We start from the raw sequence: 18,705 nt of genomic DNA, 5'->3' as shown, positions 1-18,705 counted from the left end.
CATGCCCTCTTGTCCTAGAATCCCCTACCATGGGAAATAACTTTGCCATATCTAATGTGTTCAGGCCTTAACATTCAGAATGTTTCTATGAGATCCCCCCTCATTCTCCTGAACTCCAGGGAACACAGCCCAAGAGCTGCCAGACATTCCTCATATGGTAACCCTTTCATTGCTGAAATCATTCTTGTGAACCTTCTCTGAACCCTCTCCAATGTCAGTATATCCTTTCTAAAATAAGGAGCTCAAAACTGCACACAATACTCCAAGTGTGGTCTCACGGGTGCCTTATAGGGCCTCAACATCACATCCCTGCTCTTATATTCTATACCTTTAGAAATGAATGCCAACATTGCATTCACCTTCTTCACAACCAACTCAACCTGGGGTTAACCTTTAGGGTATCTTGCACAAGGACTCCCAAGTCCCTTTGCATCTCTGCATTTTGAATTCTCTCCCCATCTAAATAATAGTCTGCCCGTTTATTTCTTCCACCAAAGTGCATGACCATACACTTTCCAACATTGTATTTCATTTGCCACTTCTTTGCCCATTCCCCTAAACTATCTAAGTCTCTCTGCAGGCTCTCTGTTTCCCCAACACTATGCGCTCCTCCACCTATCTTTGTATCATTGTCAAATTTAGCCACAAATCCATTAATCCCATAGTCCAAATCATAGACATACAATGTAAAAAGCAGCAGTCCCAACACTGACCCCTGTGGAACTCCACTGGTAACTGGTAGCCAGCCAGAATAGGATCCCTTTATTCCCACTCTCTATTTTCTGCTGACTAGCCAATGCTCCACCCACGCTAGTAACTTCCCTGTAATTCCATGGGCTCTTATCTTGCTAAGCAGCCTCGTGTGCGGCCTCTTCTCAAAGGCCTTCTGAAAATCTAAGTACACCACATCTACTGCATCTCCTTTGTCTGCCCTGCTTGTAATTTCCTCAAAGAATTGCAGTAGGTTTATCAGGCAGGATTTTCCTTTCAGGAAACCATGCCTGCTTTGGTCTATCTTGTCATGTGCCTCCAGGTGCTCTGTAATCTCATCCCTAACAATCGATTCCAACAACTTCCCAACCACTGATCTCAGGCTGACTGGTCTGTAGTTTCCTTTCTGCTACCTCCCACCCTTCTTAAATAGCAGAGTAACATTTGCAATTTTCCAGTCATCCGGTACAATGCCAGAGAATCTATCGATTCTTGAAAGATCATCGTTAACCCAAATTAACCTTCTTCTTTGTGGACAGGATTTAGGTTTTACTATGGAATATCTTCTATATTCTGGGTGCACTTTTGGAAAGTGTGGAATAGATACACAAGAATATCTTGGCCAGGAGGTAATTGCTTACTGGGAGAGGATGGAAGGACAGTGTAGACAAGTTTAAGAGGAAGCTGTATCTTTAATATTTCAGTAATATTTGAGTAATCTTGTAAATATTTTGTTGAATAAACCTTCCTTGTTTTGTTTAAATAATTCATTATGGGTTATATGTAAAAATAAGTGAATTGAATACATCACGATGCTACCAAGTGATATGTATACATCTCAGTTAAAGTAAAAAAAAGCTAGAGTCTCATTTCAGACTCCCGTCTTTTCCTTTTATTGAGTTTAATGTATTGGAGTTACAAAACATAATAGAGGAGATTTAATGGAGCTATTCAAAATTAATAATTGTTGTATGGAGAAAATAAAGAGAAACTGCTGCTACTAGTAGAAAAGAAATTGTTAGAAGACACAGATTTAGGTAGTTGGAAAAAAGACCAGAGGCCACGTGAACAAGTTGTTTTGATCTGAAGGTAGATGAGAACATGAAGGATAAAGGGCCATGGGAAAGGGCTACAGCTATGGGGAATATGCAAGGGAGTCAGATTGGTTTGATAACTTTCCCAAAGAGGCACCAAAGGTGCCACTGGATAGTCTCTTACTGTGCTATACAATTTCCTGTTTCAATGGATATTAAACAAGGAACGTCAACAACAGACAATGGTAAAACTCAGTTCGTATTTTGTGTATGCTAATTATTACTTTGTGATTTTTAATTTCGGTAGCGTAGCAGTCAGCATGATACTATTACAGCTCAAGATGTTGCATTGCGGAGTTCAGTTCCGGTGCCCTCTGTAACAATGTTTGAACATCCTTTCTGTGTGTGCACGTGGGTTTCCTCCAGGTGTTCCGGTCTCTTTTAATAGTCCAAAGATGTACCACTTAATGGGTTAATTGGTCACTGTAAATTCTCCCATGATTAGGCTAGGGTTAAACTTTGAGGGGTTGGGGTACTGGTTGGTGAGCTGGAAGGGCTTGTTTCGTGCTGTGTCTCAAAACACTATAAATAAAATTTAAAAATCTATTTCCTGTTTTGGTTACCTTGCTAACATATACTGACTAAAAAGTTTTATGAATTCCTAAATTCTATTATTCCTCATAACTGAACGCACTTCTATTCAGAAGGGCAACATAGAAAGTTACTCTGTAGAAGGTAGCCATTAAGCAGATCTTAAGCACAACAAGCACCAGGTTAATCCCACATTCACTTACAGATTCATTGTTTTGAAGACCATGACTCTTCACATGCTCATTCAGGTCATGTTTTATTTCCCTAACAATCTGCCAAGTGGTTGTCTTTAAGATTCATTCAGTTAGGGTTTGTTTGAAAAAAAAGATTGAGCTCTTTCCTCTAATTCTACCAATTAAGTTAAATCCAACCCCTACCCTGCCTAATTACTGATTTTTCTGCTAAGAGAAATAAATCCTGTTTTCTTTTATATACCTCATCCAAATCAGTCCTTTGTTCCCCAGCCTAAAGGGAGTCTCTTTATCACAATATCTCTACAGAACTGGCAACTTCCTCAAATATCTTCATTAACCTCTGCGGAACTATCACATCCTTGGTGTAATGTGGTAACCTGAACTGCACAATGCATTCGTGTTGTTTTGCCTAATATTGAATACAGTTCTATTATGAGCTCCCTACTCCTTTATGCTTCAGCAATAGAAGGCAGGCATTCCATATGTTCTGTGAACCATCTGTCCTGTTATGAACATCACTCTTGTTACCTTACTCTAAATTACCACTTATTGTGTTGTTCATGCTTATCAAATGCATTATCTTGAATTTCTCCAGGTTTAATTCGATTTGCTACTTCTGTGCCTATCTAAATATTGCATTATTATGAGTCACTTTAGGATTAAATCCTAAATTCTAACAAGAAGTAATTGACCTGAAATTTTAACTGTTCCTCTCTCCACAGTTACTGCTTGACCTACTAAAATACACTCGGCGGCTACTTTACAGGTACACCTGTATACCTGCCCATTAGTGCAAATATCTTATCAGCCAATCATCGGGCAGCATATCAATGAATAAAAATGTAAACATGGTCAAAAAGTTCGGTTGTTGTTACGACTAAACATCAGAATGGGGAGGAAATGTGATCTAAGTGACTTTAGAAACATAGAAAACCTACAGCACAATACAGGCCCTTCGGCCCACAAAGCTGTGCCAAACATGTCCTAACCTGAGAAATTACCTAGGGTTACCCGTAGCCCTCTATTTTTCTGAGCTCCATATACCTGTCCAGGAGTCTCTTAAAAGACCCTATTGTATCACCATCGCCAGCAGCCCATTCCACGCACTCATCACTCTCTGCGTAAAAAAACTTACCCCCAATATCTCCTCTGTACCTACTTCCAAGCACCTTAAAACTGTGCCCTCTCATGCTAGCCATCTCAGCCCTGGGAAAAAGCCTCTGACTATCCACATGATCAATGCCTCTCATCATCTTATACACCTCTATCAGGTCACCTCTCATCCTCCGTTGCTCCAAGGAAAAAAGGCTGAGTTTACTCAACCTATTCTCATAAAGCATGCTCCCCAATCCAGGTAATGCCCTTGTAAATCTCCTCTGCACCCTTTCTATGGTTTCCATATCCTTCCTATAGTGTGGTGACCAGAACTGAGCACAGTACTCCAAGTGAGGTCTGAACAGGATCCTAAATAGCTGCAGCATTACCTCTGGGTTCCTAAACTCAGTCCCATGACTGATGAAGGCCAATGCACCATATGCTTTCTTAACCAGAGAGTCAACCTGCACAGCAGCCTTGAGTGTCCTTTGGACTCGGATCCCAAGATCCCTCTGATCCTCCACGCTGCCAAGAGTCTTACCATTAATACTATATTCGGTCATCATATTTGACCTAACAAAATGAACCATCTCACATTTATCTGGGTTGAACTCCATCTCCCACTTCTCAGCACATTTTTGCATCCTATCAATGTCCCACTGTAACCTCTGACAGCCTTCCACACTATCCACAATACCTCCAACCTTTGTGTCATCAGAAAATTTACTAACCCATCCCTCCACTTCTTTGTTCAGGTCATTTATAAAAATCACCAAGAGTAGAGGTCCCAGAACAGATTACTGAGGCACGCCACTGGTGATCGACCTCCATGCAGAATAAGACCCATCTACAACCACCATTTGCCTTCAGTGGGCAAGCCAGTTCTGGATCCACAAGCAATTTCCCTTGGATCCCATGCCTCCTTACTTTCTCAATAAACCTTGCATGGGGTACCTTGTCAAATGCTTTGCTGAAATCCGTATACAATACATCTACTGCTCTACCACACCCTCAAAAAATTCAATCAGACTTGTAAGGCATGACCTGCCTTTCACAAAGCCATGCTGACTATTTCTAATCATATTGTGCCTCTCCAAATGTTCATAAATCCTGCCTCTCTGGATCTTCTCCATCAACTTACCAACCACTGAAGTAAGACTCACTGGTCTATAATTTTCTGGGCTATCTCTACTCCCTTTCTTGAATAATGGAACAACATCCGCAACCCTCCAATCCTCCGGAATCTCTTCCTTCCCCATTGATAATGCAAAGATCATTGCCAGAGGCTTAGCAGTCTCCTCCCTCGCCTCCCACAGTAGCCTGGGGTACATCTTGTCCGGTCCCGGTGACTTATCTAACTGGATGTTTTCCAAAGGCTCCTGCACATCCTTTCTCTTAATATCTACATGCTCAAGCTTTTCAGTCCACTGTAAGTCATTCCTACAATCACCAAGATCCTTTTCTGTGAGGAATGCTGAAGCAAAGTACTCATTAAGTACCTCCACTATCTCCTCCAGTTCCATACACACTTTTCCACTGTCACACTTGATTGGTCCTATTCTCTCATGTCTTATCCTCTTGCTCTTAACATACCTGTAGAATGCCTTGGTGTTTTCCTTAATCCTGTCCACCAGGGTCTTCTCATGTGACTTCGACTGTGGAAGGATTGTTGGTCCCAGACAGGGTGTTTTGAGTATCTCAGAAACTGCTGATCTCCTGGAATTTTCACACACAATAGTCTCTAGAGAAGGGGCTCCCAACCTGTGGTCCATGGACCCTTTGCTTAATAGTATTGGCCCATGGCATAAAAAAGGTTGAGAACTCCAGCTCCAGAGTTTATAGATAAAGGTGCAGGAGAAACTAAAAGCATCCAGTGAGTGGCATTTCTGTGGGTGAAAATGCCTTGTTAATGAGAATGGTCAGAGGAGAATGGCAAAACCAATTCAAACTGACAAGAAGGTGACAATAACTAAATAACCACACATTGCAATAGTGGTTTGAACACACAACACATTAGATAGATAGATAGATAGATAGACAGACATACTTTATTGATCCCGAGGGAAATTGGGTTTCGTTACAGCTGCACCAACCAAGAATAGAGCATAAATATAGCAATACAAAACCACAAACAATCAAACAACAATATGCAATCTATGCGAGATGGAAATAAGTCCAGGACCAGCCTATTGGCTCAGGGTGTCTGACCCTCCATGGGAGGAGCTGCAAAGTTCGATGGCCACAGGCAGAAACAACCTTCCATGACGCCCAGTGTTGCATCTCGGTGGAACATGGCCACAGTCCAACAGCAAAAAGTTCAATATCCGGGCTACAAACACATTCCTTGATCGTAATATGCCCAGGATTACACCATCTGTTGTTAACCAGAACAGCAAGCCCCCCTCCTTTACGCTTACCGCTCTCAGTTAAGTTCCGGTCAGCCTGAACGGTGTGGAAGCCCTCCATGGAAACGTTTTGGTCGGGTATGTCCTTGTGCAGCCACGTTTCAGTAAAACACATAACACTGCTCTCCCGAAATGTTGTCTGACTCCTGGCTAGCGCTGTCAACTCATCCATTTTATTACCCAGCAATCTCACATTGCCCATAATGAGAGAGGGAAGACATAGCTTATAACTCCTCTTCTCCACAAGTCTCTGTTGTCTCGACCCGGTCCTCTTTCCTCACCTTTTTGATCCCCAGCTGCATCCTCTGTGTGTTTTCCTCCAGATTGAAGCTTAGAGTGGATGGGCTGCGGCAGCTAAAGACCACATTGGGTTGAAAGGTGTACTTAATAAGGTGGCCACTAAGTGTGTTTCCAGTCTTTCATGTAAGACATTAGTACTATTTTAGAGTTAGTTATATTTTCCTCAGAATTTCATCCTGGAACAGAAACTTGAGATCATATACACCAAGATAACTGGCTTCTGTATAGGTTAGCCCATGTACCCCTATATCACGGTAGCCTAGTGATTAGCACAATGCTTTACAGTACCAGTAACACAGGTTCATTTCCTGGCGCTGCCTGTAAAGAGTTTGTATGTTCTTCATAGTGACCATGTGGGTTTCTTCCAGGTGCTCCAGTTTCCTCCCACAGTCCAAATACATTCCAGTTGGTAGGTTAATTTGTCATCGTAAATTTCCCTGTGATTAGGTTTGGGCTAAATCTTGGGATTGCTGGGCAGCAGAGCTTGAAAGACCAGAAGGGCCTATTTAACACTGTATCTCAATCAATAAAAATATGTTTGAAAAATTAAACCTGATGTCTGATCCAGCTTTCGGAGAAACGTCTTCATGGTATTTTATCAGGAGTTTGTGTTTTTCATTTCTGTGGTTTATTTATATCCTAATTTTTTTTCTATTGTTTATTTGTCATTTAAATCATGTCACTTTCTAGTTTTTCAGCATCTCAACCACCAGCATGCTGGAGATTGTTAGTACAGTATCAAATGTATCAGACTTAAAGAGTTAAGGGTGTGGAACGTCATTCTTAACAATTTCCTTGCATAAACCTATTTCCAAGTTTATTTTCATTTGAATTGTTTACCTGAGCTTCTGTGACCACCACCATCAAAAGGCACTAGCCACTTCTGCTCATTTGCTCTTTCTATATCAGTACACAAAATCAGATCGGAATCAAAATTATCACAGACCTCTGTCATGAAATTTGTTGTTTTGCAGCAGCTGTAGAATGCAATGATGAAAATTGCTCTGAATTACAAAGTAAATAAATAAATAGTGTGAAAGAATGGAATAACTAAGTAGTGTTAATTAACTATTTAGAAATATGATTGCAGAGGGGAAGCAGCTATTCCTAAATTGCTGAGTGTGGGTCTTCAGACTTCCTCCCGATGATAATAATGAGAAAGATGGTAATTCCCACTGCTGTCTGGAAGGACTTTGTATCTTTTCCTCGTGACCACCTGGGATCTCCTGGGTCGTCTGATCACCTCCCACATCCCAAAGAGTAAGTAGGTTAATTGGTGTAATTGGGTGCATGGGCTCGTTGGGCCAGAAGAGCCTGGTACAGTACTATGCTCTACCTCTCAATGAGAGGGCAAGTATTATCCCCACCTTAAGTTCCAACAAAGCTCTACTAGTTAATTAATGGATTTGAAAGAAGTAGCAATAAATATTCACTATGGAATTTAATATACAAGAAATATGGTAAGCAATGCACTTAATCACAAACAAATAAACATATTGTCGCTCAGGTGGAGAGATCATGAGATCAAATTGCTCTGCAGCGAGGTGTGAGCAAGAGAATTCTATTTGACATAGCATGAGAATTCCAAATCCGACAGATTTCTTGGCTGCAACACTCATGATTTACTAAGTCTCCTCAATATTTAAACTGCTTTGTGTAACCTCTCATCAATACGGTCCAAAGCCAATGATTCAGATCATGGAGCAGGGAAGTTCAGGAGTTCAGTAATGGTATATTTCGTGGGTTGATAGCTTTTAAATTATGACTAAGCTTCTCATCAGAAGTGACAATGAAAATAATGGCTCCAGAGAGAGGTTGAGCACTCTTTATCCATAATGCTTGGGGCCAGAAGTGTTTTGGATTTTGAATTTCATATCTATATAATGAGACAACTTGGGGATGGGACGCAAGTCTAAGCACGAAGTCCATTCACATTACATATACAGCTTATAACTGAACATAATTTCATATAATATATTAACAATTCTGTGCCTGAAACAATATTGAGTTCATTGAACCAGCAGAAAGGCAAGCTATCAATACCTCAGCTGTCCAGGTATACATCTAGGTATTGTTTCTGACTCTGAATTTATGTGCTGCTGTAAGCAGTCACTATCTTACACTTCTTCATCACACATATTTACTGAACAGTAAAAATTATATACAATTAATATAATGAAAATATAATATATGCCAGGTAACAAAAGCAGCACAGCAGCATTGGGAGATTACCTGAATCAGCTGTTGAACAATAACAAACAACCACAGGCTTCCAGTCTGGTTACAGTATTTGTATTTTACTTTTTTTAGGTTTACACAAGGTATAAAAATGAAAGATTGAATTTAATTACAGGTAAATGTAATGAAAACTGAAAAAAGGCAGCATTTTATTTTTACTCAATAATTACCCTGGTCATGTTACACTCAAACATAGGACTTTAGGTGGAGATGAAGTTCAGATTTCATGCAAAAATATGTTTTGTGAGGTCACTTCTCAAAATAGACCGTGGTGCACAGAGATCTGCACAGTCTGCCCAGTGCTTTGTGGAATTTTCCATTTATGCTGTCATGTCAGCGCTCAAAAGAAATTTCATATTTCAGAGGTTTTCAGATTTTCGGATAAGGGGTGTGCCAATATTCAGCAGTGGTATCTGCCTACTATTGAACAGTCTAGAGATGGGCTAGATGGGCTCTTGATCTCAATCTACCTTGTTGTGGCTTTGCATCTTACTTTGTGCCTACCCTGCACTTTCTCTGCAACAACACTTCACTCTGCATTTTGTTACTGCTTTTCCCTTGCTCAGTGACATGATGCGATGAAATGATCTCTATGGATGGCATGCAATACAGTTTTTCTCTGTATCTCAGTACACGTGACAATAATGAGCCCAATTCATGCTAATACAAGTGGGAGCAGAAATAGGTTGTACTTCTTCCTGAGTCTAACCCACTGTTCAATCTGATCATAGAGTATCCTGTACTTCCTCCGTAGTTCCATGTATCCTTTGATTCATTTAAAAGTTCCAAACCCTTCAATATCCATCCATAGACCACTGGGAAAGAAAAATGAAAAGTTTTGCAACCTTTGTCTACAGAAATTTTTCCTATAATCTTGCCTTCCGTTTGAATACATAGCACAAAAAAAATGATGGAATTGAACAGTATTTTTTTCACTGCAAACACAAGGAATTCTGCAGATGCTGGAAATTCAAGCAACACACATATAAGTTGCTGGTGAATGCAGCAGGCCAGGCAGCATCTCTAGGAAGAGGTACAGTCGACGGTTCAGGCCTAGACCCTTCGTCATGTATGAATCTTGGAACATCTGGGATGTTTCATGTCATCAGGAAAGTTTGCCCAGACACTGTCATGAGTCATAATACAGTGCGTCATTCTGTATGAAACCCTCCTTTGGAAAGCTTGGATTACACTCAGGCACTTGATGGGTATTCCCATGACAACTGAAAAGACTACTTTCAATCTGAGACTATAGGCAAGTGAAACATATATCCATCTCCTGCCTTCCCCATTAAACTCATCTCCAAAATTCCTACACCCCCTCTCCTGACAATCTACAACTCTCCCTGAACTCAACCAATCTCCTGCCCTACAATTCCAGGAATTAATTAAGAAATGTGAAGAGAACAGTTACTACCCCTGAACCATCATGCTGTTGAACAAATGAGAATAACTACACTCATCTATTGAGATGTTCCCACAACCAATGATCTCACTTCAAGAACTCTTTATCTTGATACTTCATGTCCTTGTTATTTATTGCTATTTATTTATATTTGCATTTGTACATGTTGTTGTCTTTTATGCTCTACTTGATCTTTCATTGATCCTGTTTTGTTACTGTTCCGTAAATTTGCTGAGTATGCCCGTAGGTAAAAGAATCTCAGGGTTGTATGTCGAGCCATTTACTGTATGTACTCTGAACTTTGACTGCTTAACCTGTTTTATTCTAATGTTTTAGAACTTCAATCCACCATGGTATTCAGTTATTTATAATGGCCTGGGAAAGACCATCTCTTCACCTGCTCAAACAAACTGGCCACACGTAGGACAGTAAAACTGAAGACCCGCATTTCTCTTTCAGAAGCTATCTGCCAGTCATCTTCAGAACTATTTGATTTCACCATAATTTGCTTTGGTAATTGCAGAAATGAAATCATTACTATGCAGAACTCATATCTTTCATACAAAGTGCCACAATTACCACACATTTAAATTTGAATGATAAACAGGAAATCAGGACAAGGGTTCTGCATTAATATAATGCTGAGATTCAGCTCTGGACTGTATTATAGCTCAATATTGTAGCCCAGTGAAATTACACCCATGTGACATATCGTATAATCAACAAATGCTAATTTACATCTTTCATACGGAGGGTAAGGGCATTGTCAAAATATTATTTATTGACCGCATGTTTGGTAGTTTCTATTGTCTATAAAAAACACTAAATATCTAAGACAAATAGTTATTTTTAAAAAGTCTTTATTTTCAATTATCTAAAATCACAGCTTGCACAATTTTAGGTTTTTAAAAAAAACATTTAAAAACCCTCAGATCTACTTTTTGAAACAAAAAGCAGTTAGCAATAAAATCATATCAGCCATGAATTGGGCTCAAAGAATTTGCTTCTGTATGTGCAGTAAAGTGATGTGGCTGCAGTGAGAGAGAGGATAAAATTCTGTAAACATAGAAATGTGTAAACAATGTGTAAACATAGATGGCAAGTCACTTGGCATGTGTAGGTTTTTTCCTTGTTATTCATTCTCAGGGAAAATTAAAATGAAATCAATACACATCTGTAAGGTTTTCCTAAACACTAAAACTTAGCCAAATTAAGATAAAAATCCAAAATTTCAAGTCAACTAGAAACAAAAATTGAAAAAAATAACATCTCAAATTCACCATTTCACTCCCTTTAGCTTGAAAGATTTAACGATAATGTCAGTTAGGGCTTGAGGTGCCCTAAACATCAGAAGTATTTTGAGAAGAAAGGATGAAAACCTTCAAGAAGAAATTCATCTTTAGTCCCCGGTACTAAATGGATGGAGGAGCATTCTCCACAACTGCACTTCCCACAGTCCTGTTGGCAACATCCACCCTCCTCCAATTCAACAGTCACCAACTTCAACAGGCACCACAGTGGCACAGCAGTTCGTACAACACGATTACAGCTCAGGGCGCAGCAGTTCGGAGTTCAATTCCGGCGTCTGGAAGGAGTTTGTACATCCTCCCTGTGAACGCGTGGGTTTCTTCTGGGTGTTTCAGTTTCCTCCCACAGTCACAGTATACCAGTGAGAAGGTTAATTAGTTATTGTAAATTATCCTGTGATTAGGTTTAGGTTAAATACAAAATACTCTGCAGATGCTGGGGTCAAAGCGACAGTCACAACACGCTGGAGGAACTCAGCTGGGAGATAGGCAGCTAGGGGAGGGGGCAGAGTGACATAGGGATAGGGGAAGGGAGGGAGAGGAAATTACCGGAAGTTGGAGAATTCTATGAACCGGAAGTTGGAGAATTCTATGTAGGCAGTGCTGCTCATTGAGACAGAAGGCCCTGTTCTGCATTGTGTCGCGATTTTTAAAAAATTATACAGCAGCACACATTTAGCATTAGAAACCAAATTTCAACTTTTCCATGCCCTTGAACTCTACCTTGAACATTGCTGGGAATTGAGAGAATTGCTAGGGCGAAATAGGTTACCGAGACTGATGATGCCAGGATCTGAAAATGAGCTTTTGCTAGACCTGGTACCTCTATAGTTTTATGACTGAAGCTGTGACACATTAACAGTGACACGTTTTACTTGAGAATACAAACAGCAGAGTTGTGGCTGCATTCGCATTCATAAGCAACGCAAAACTGGTGGAGTGATGGTGAAGCTGGCCAGAAGAACACAAATATAATCCACTGGAGGCAAGAAATGCATGATTGACAGTTTCAGCAGCAGGTGTGGGGGACAGAGGCAGAAGTAGACAGTCCTGATGTAGGAGAGATATGGGTTCAGAAGTTCAGCCCAGGGTCAAATAGAATGGCAAATTTGAGAGTGCTTATGTAAGCCTTACAAGGAAGACAGCAAGTGAGAAAGAGCTATGAGATAACCAACTGAGACTGTAGCAGGGACCCAAGGCTATCCATACATAAGGTTTATGGTATAATATACCTTACACTGTATATGTTGTACAGTAAAATATCCATGTAAAGCTCACTTTGAAATGCTAATGAAACCAAAAAGTGAATGTAGACAGGTTGCAAACACGAGAAGATCTGCAGATGCAGGAAATTTAAGCAACACACACGAAAATTGCTGGTAAACCAAGTGTTTAGCACAAACAGAAGCTGGATTGATTCCCAGTGGTAATGGTCTTCCCAACATGTCATTGCTCAAAGATTTGGTCATACAGAGCAGAATATCAGACAGGTAATATGACAAATCAGAACCATTGAAGAAAGAGCTGAGTACCATCAACATACATGTAGAACCTCATCATACCAATACATTTGTTGCAATATAGCCTTCAGGGATGTGTTCAAATCATCCCAAGCTCTCTATTAAGCGATATCAAAGATAACAGCACAACTCTGACCTTCAGGTAGATAAATATAGCTGTCTTAGAAAAGGACAAAGGGGTTTAAATTTGCTATTTGTCCTGAATTTTAATCAGACAATCAGCTTCTCCCATCTTTCAAAAGTAACAGTAATGATGCATGTGCTGGCCAGAGTCTCTTTTTTACTGATGCTAAAGAAACCATAAGACTTAGCAACACTGAGCTCAAAGGAAACCAGTTATCAAAATGAGAAAAACACTACCATAGAAACTTTGCAGCATCATACTTAGTGTGGTCCACTGTTTAGTAATAAAGTCATGAAATAAAACAGGGCTTAACAACTAACCAATTCAAATCATTTCTCACCTTAAACAGGTAGATAAGTGAAAGATGTACAAGATGTTCAGGCTTCTAGCTTCTTCCCACTTACTTTCCAATTCGGATGAAAGGTCTTGGCCCAAAGCATCAACACTTCAAGATTCCCCTTTTAAAATTTCTTAAGTAGTAAGTAGTCCTGATCGAGGGTCTCGACCTAAAACATTCACTCTTTATTCCTTTCCATAGATGCTGCCTAACCTGCTGAGTTCCTCCAGCATTTTGTGAGTGTGTTTCTCTGGGTTTCCAGCATCCGCAGAATTGCTTGTGCCTACGAATTTAAGTGCCACATTAAACGTAATATGCACCATATTTTAGGATTTCCATCAATGTCGGTGATTTTGGAGGATGGCTTAGTGGTTTTGCATTAATGGATTGGACTATTACATTTATGGACTCTGGACTATTTTCAGACTTGTGGTTTTTATATTCTGTGGTGTTTTATCCCCTGTGCCTTTTCCGTTTTGTTGTGCGATGGGAGGGTGTTTGAGAGTTGATGTTCTGTTAGTTTTTGACCGGGGAGGGGATTTTTTTTTTGTGGGATCGATGTTCCTCTTCTGTTTTGTGTGGGGTTGTGTGGGGTTTTGAGGGTGGTGATGATCAGAATGCTGTTCTTTTTGGTGGGGGGGGGTGATGTTTCTCTCTGAATGACTTTCATGATCTTTCGTTGTTTCATGGCTACCTGGAGAAAACAAATTTCAGAGTTGTATGGGGATAAATGCTTTGATAATAAATGAACCTTTGTAATTTGTTACTGAGTAGAGTCCAATTAAATATTTCAAAAATATTTATAACCGCAGGCATTCTATTCAATACAATGTACCCAGTACATTGAAGAAATTCCCATGGTAGTGTTACAAAAATTACATTTATTATAGATTTACATTAATCTTCTCCCGCCCGGACTGAATTTTAAGTTCTTTAGTTTAATCATCCGTTAAACGCTGTCAGGATTCGTGCAAGCAGCATTCTAATCACTTCAAAAACAACCAAGGATTGGTAGCAACAAAACAGACCAAGACCCCTCTATTCTTCGACAAACCTATCAACTCTGAGCACCAGGGTATCTCCAGTCTTGAAGGTGACAGCTCCCGCGTTATCACATCTCTGCGGTTACCATGGAAACAGCTGGCAATAGCATGAGAGCTACTGTCAGACTTTTCCGATCACCTGCTGGTACATGCCACTTAAACAAATGCAGGGTGTGCTTGATGCCAACCCCCAAAGACACGCGCTATACTGAGCACAAAGAACCTCCTCGCAATCCATTTAATTTCACTTCCATTACCAGCACATTTTATCCTTATCAGATCATAGCGAAGCATGTGCCAGTGACTGGGTCCCAACAAAGTCACTGCAGGTCGAGTCAGCATTGGCCAACAGAAAGATAAATTCTTTAGTAAATGAAAACAATGAAATTTTTGTTCTCCAAAATAAAAGCAGCAGTCATTTTCAAATGACAATTGCCGGAGGCGTGTTTGCCGTTGTTGGAAATCAATAATTATTTCAGTTGATCAAAGTGTACCGTCTTTACTAAGATAAGGTTGATTAAAAAGAAACAAGTTATCCTGTTAAATATTAACACTCATCCTTAACAATATTGCTCCAGTATTAAGATCGCGACAAAGTTCCTTTGTTCCACTGTACCAAGCACTATTAATTCTACAATACTAAACAAAATTTCCTGATGTTTGCACGTCTCAGAACAGAGAAATTCATGCATAGTTAAAAGTGACAGAATAATTTACCTTCAAATGAGGATGCCCTGCATGGAACACTGCAGATGTGCAAGTGGATATCGTGTGGAGTAATGTGCGCTGTGTGAGTGTTCACTGCCCAAAAACGCTGGCCTATCAGCTATTCTCTGTGACAAGGCAATACCAAGAGTGCCCGCAGTATTTACAGCTCGTATGCGGTGTTCATGTGCGTTGAGCCTTTGTAATGTGCGCTCGTCTCCCTCCACATTGTGTCTGGGAACATGACAGACTATCTGATTGGTTGCTACTGTGGCTCAGTGCGAACGCATGGATTTTTCTGCCCTTAAGCTTCAGCTCCTTTCCCGGGGGAAAGAGAGGAAAATATCGCTTAACTAAATACTTAGTTTGCCTGGACGATTCAAAGACGCAAGTTCACATCCCCCTGATGAACAAGTCTCACTCGGAGCCAACGATGTCCAGCCCTGAAATATAAACAATATCCAGCTTTGTTTCAGGCCTGGACGTAGAATGCTATTAAAAGCATAAGCTTACTCTGGTGATTAACCAATGAGGTGAGCCCTCTTGCTGCCCCAATTCTGTGGTAATCAGCATTAAAGCAAAGCAGATGCGAATGACATAATACATTAAGGAAGTGATTTACCGGCCTGGGCAATGCAACTACATTATTAACTAATCCATTTTTTTAACTGTATGATAAATGTCAACTCTGTCACAGAAGAGATTCCCATGAAAGACATGGTTAGCTGAATTGCCGTTAACAACGCATCAAGTCGGGCTAAATAGTTGAATGCTGGACATTAATCTGAATGCCAGAGGGCCATACAGCATGGAAATAGGCCCTTCGGCCCAACCAGTCCATGCTGACCAAGATGCCAATCTAGGGTCGTGCCATTTTCCTATTTGGTCCAAGCCCTACTAAACATTTCCTATTAATGTACTTGTCCAAGTTTCTTTTAAATGTTATTCATTTACCTGCTGTTGTGTCTACCTTGTCATGGTCTTGCACCTCATTGCCTACCTACACTGCACTTTCTCTGTTAACTGTAACACTGAATTTCCAATTCTGCTATTGTTTTCCCCTTGTACTAGCTCAATGTACTGTGACAAAATGGACTGTATGGGTGACATGTCAGATAAACTGTACATGTGTCAATAATAACCCGGTTACTAATCACTTGCTTCCACTCCAGCTCTGGACCTTTTGACACAGTGGATCGTCAGGCACTTTCCTTGGCAGGGCAGGAAGGTGCAGGGCATAGTGTGTGTGTGTGTGTGTGTGTGTGTGTGTGTGTGTGTGTGTGTGTGTGTGTGTGTGTGTGTGTGTGTAGGGGAAATGCAGAGGCTTCACCCATTCTCCTGTTTTGTGAACCTCTATGTGATCCTATCAGAGAGACTCACAAGCTACTCTTCCAAAAATCTCCTTCTCCATTTTGGTCATACATCTACTAAATCTACTATAAGCCTACTGACTCTCACAGCTATCTGGACTATTCCTCTTCTCACCCTGTCTCTTGCAAAAATGCCATCCCCTTCTCGCAATTCCTCCATCTCTGCCGCATCTGCTCTCAGGATGAGGCTTTTCATTCCAGGACAAGGGAGATGTCCTCCTTTTTTAAAGAAAGGGGCTTCCCTTCCTCCACTATCAACTCTGCTCTCAAACGCATCTCCCCCATTTCACGCACATCTGCTCTCACTCCATCCTCCCACCACCCCACTAGGAATAGGGTTCCCCTTGTCCTCGCCTACCACCCCACCAGCCTCCGGGTCCAACATGTTATTCTCCGTAACTTCCGCCACCTCCAACGGGATCCCATCACTAAGCACATCTTTCCCTCCCACCCCCCCTGCTTTCCGCAGGGTTCACTCCCTACGTGACTCCCTTGTCCATTTGTCCCCCCCCATCCCTCCCCACTGATCGCCCTCCTGGTACTTATCCTTATAAGCGGAACAAGTGCTACACATGCCCTTACACTTCCTCCCTTACCACCATTCAGGGCCCCAGACAGTCCTTCCAGGTTATGTGACACTTCACCTGTGAGTCGACTGGGGTGATATACTGCGTCCAGTGCTCCTGATGTGGCCTTCTATATATTGGCGAGACCCCACACAGACTGGGAGATCGTTTCGCTGAACACCTACGCTCTGTCCGCCAGAGAAAGCAGGATCTCCCAGTGGCCACACATTTTAATTTGACATCCCATTCCCATTCTGATATGTCTATCCACGGCCTCCTCTACTGTAAAGATGAAGCCACACTCAGGTAGGAGGAGCAACACCTTATATTCCATCTGGGTAGGTTCCAACCTGATGGCATGAACATCGACTTCTCAAACTTCTGCTAATGCCCCACCTCCCCCTCATACCCCATCTGTTATTTATTTATATACACACATTCATTCTTTCTCTCTCTCTCCTTTTTCTCCCTCTGTCCCTCTCACTATACCCCTTGCCCATCGCCTGGGTTTTCCCCCCTCCCCCTTTTCTTTCTTCCTGGGCCTCCTGTACCATGATTCTCTCATATCCCTTTTGCCAATCAACTGTCCAGCTCTTGGCTCCATCCCTCCCCCTCCTGTCTTCTCCTATCATTTCGGATCTCCACCTTCCCCTCCCACTTTCAGATCTCTTACTCACTCTTCCTTCAGTTAGTCCTGACGAAGGGTCTTGGCCCGAAACGTTGACTGTACCTCTTCCTAGAGATGCGGCCTGGCCTGCTGCAACTTTGATGTGTGTTGCTTGAATTTCCAGCATCTGCAGAATTCCTCGTGTTTGAGCTGTAAATACTTTGTGTTTGTGGTTAATTATTTCCTAGACCCCCATGACACCCTCAGCAAACTGGTCCTAATGCTTTCTGGTGGTAAAGTCATAAGTCTCTTCACAAATGCTAATAAGTGGGCACTCTGATTCCTATGGGTTGTACATTGCCTGTGAGACATTGTCTGAGAAGAGCTGCCTTTGCAGGGACCTTCAACATTAATTTTTCTGTTATATAATGGCCAGGTTGATGGAAATAACCAATTATCTTGTGGTCATCTTGGCAGTCATCAACACCTATCATTGGCAGAGTTGAAATAGATATGCTCATGATTTCTTGCTTGAGAATTAACCTAACAGGTGACTGTGTCTGGATCAAGGTATTACTGTGAAGTCATGCATTTGTTTCTATGATGAACACATTGTTTCCTTGGACAAGTTTACCCAAGCATCTCATCGGGAGAACAGTAAGAGTTACCTTTCCCTATTCTTTCCTTGCCAATTGAAGCTTTCCGGGGACATACATTGTTTTCAAACTTAATAACCCAGAACGATCAGTTTGTAGCCCTCTGAGATGCAGGCCAAGTTTTTGTTCCAAAGCCTTCCTTGATCTCATCTTTACTATCCAGGTTTGGAGTGAATATAATCATCCATATTATGAGACCAATTGTGTATAATTTTGGTCGACCCATTGCCAGAAGGATGTGGAGATTTTAGAAAGGGTACTGAAGAGGTTTGCCAGGATGTTGCCTGGATTAGAGGGTATGATCTATGTGGAGAGGATGGACAGACATGGATTTTTTTCGGGGCTGAGGGAGACCTCATAGAAGTTTATAAAATTATGAGAGACACAGATATAGTGGAAGGTCACAATCATTTTACCAGTGTAGAAATGTCAAATACTAGAGGAACACACACAAAATGCTAGCAGGACTCAGTAGGTCAGGCAGTATCTATAGAAAC

At 41.2% G+C, this 18,705-nt stretch overlaps 1 protein-coding gene across 1 annotated transcript in view; it reads right to left on the bottom strand.

Annotated features, from left to right (window-relative positions):
* LOC134347160 (sorbin and SH3 domain-containing protein 2-like) overlaps positions 1–15,164 on the bottom strand; it is a 465,962-nt gene extending 450,798 nt beyond the window's left edge. Inside the window, exon 1 of the mRNA XM_063049382.1 lies at positions 15,022–15,164. The gene's annotated coding sequence lies outside the window, so the exon portion shown is untranslated. The remainder of the gene's footprint in view (positions 1–15,021) is intronic.
* Positions 15,165–18,705: the final 3,541 nt, after the last annotated feature.

Source organism: Mobula hypostoma, chromosome 5, assembly GCF_963921235.1.
Source record: "Mobula hypostoma chromosome 5, sMobHyp1.1, whole genome shotgun sequence".
Taxonomy (NCBI): Eukaryota; Metazoa; Chordata; class Chondrichthyes; order Myliobatiformes; family Myliobatidae; genus Mobula; species Mobula hypostoma.
This window is presented reverse-complemented; position numbering and strand designations above follow the sequence as displayed.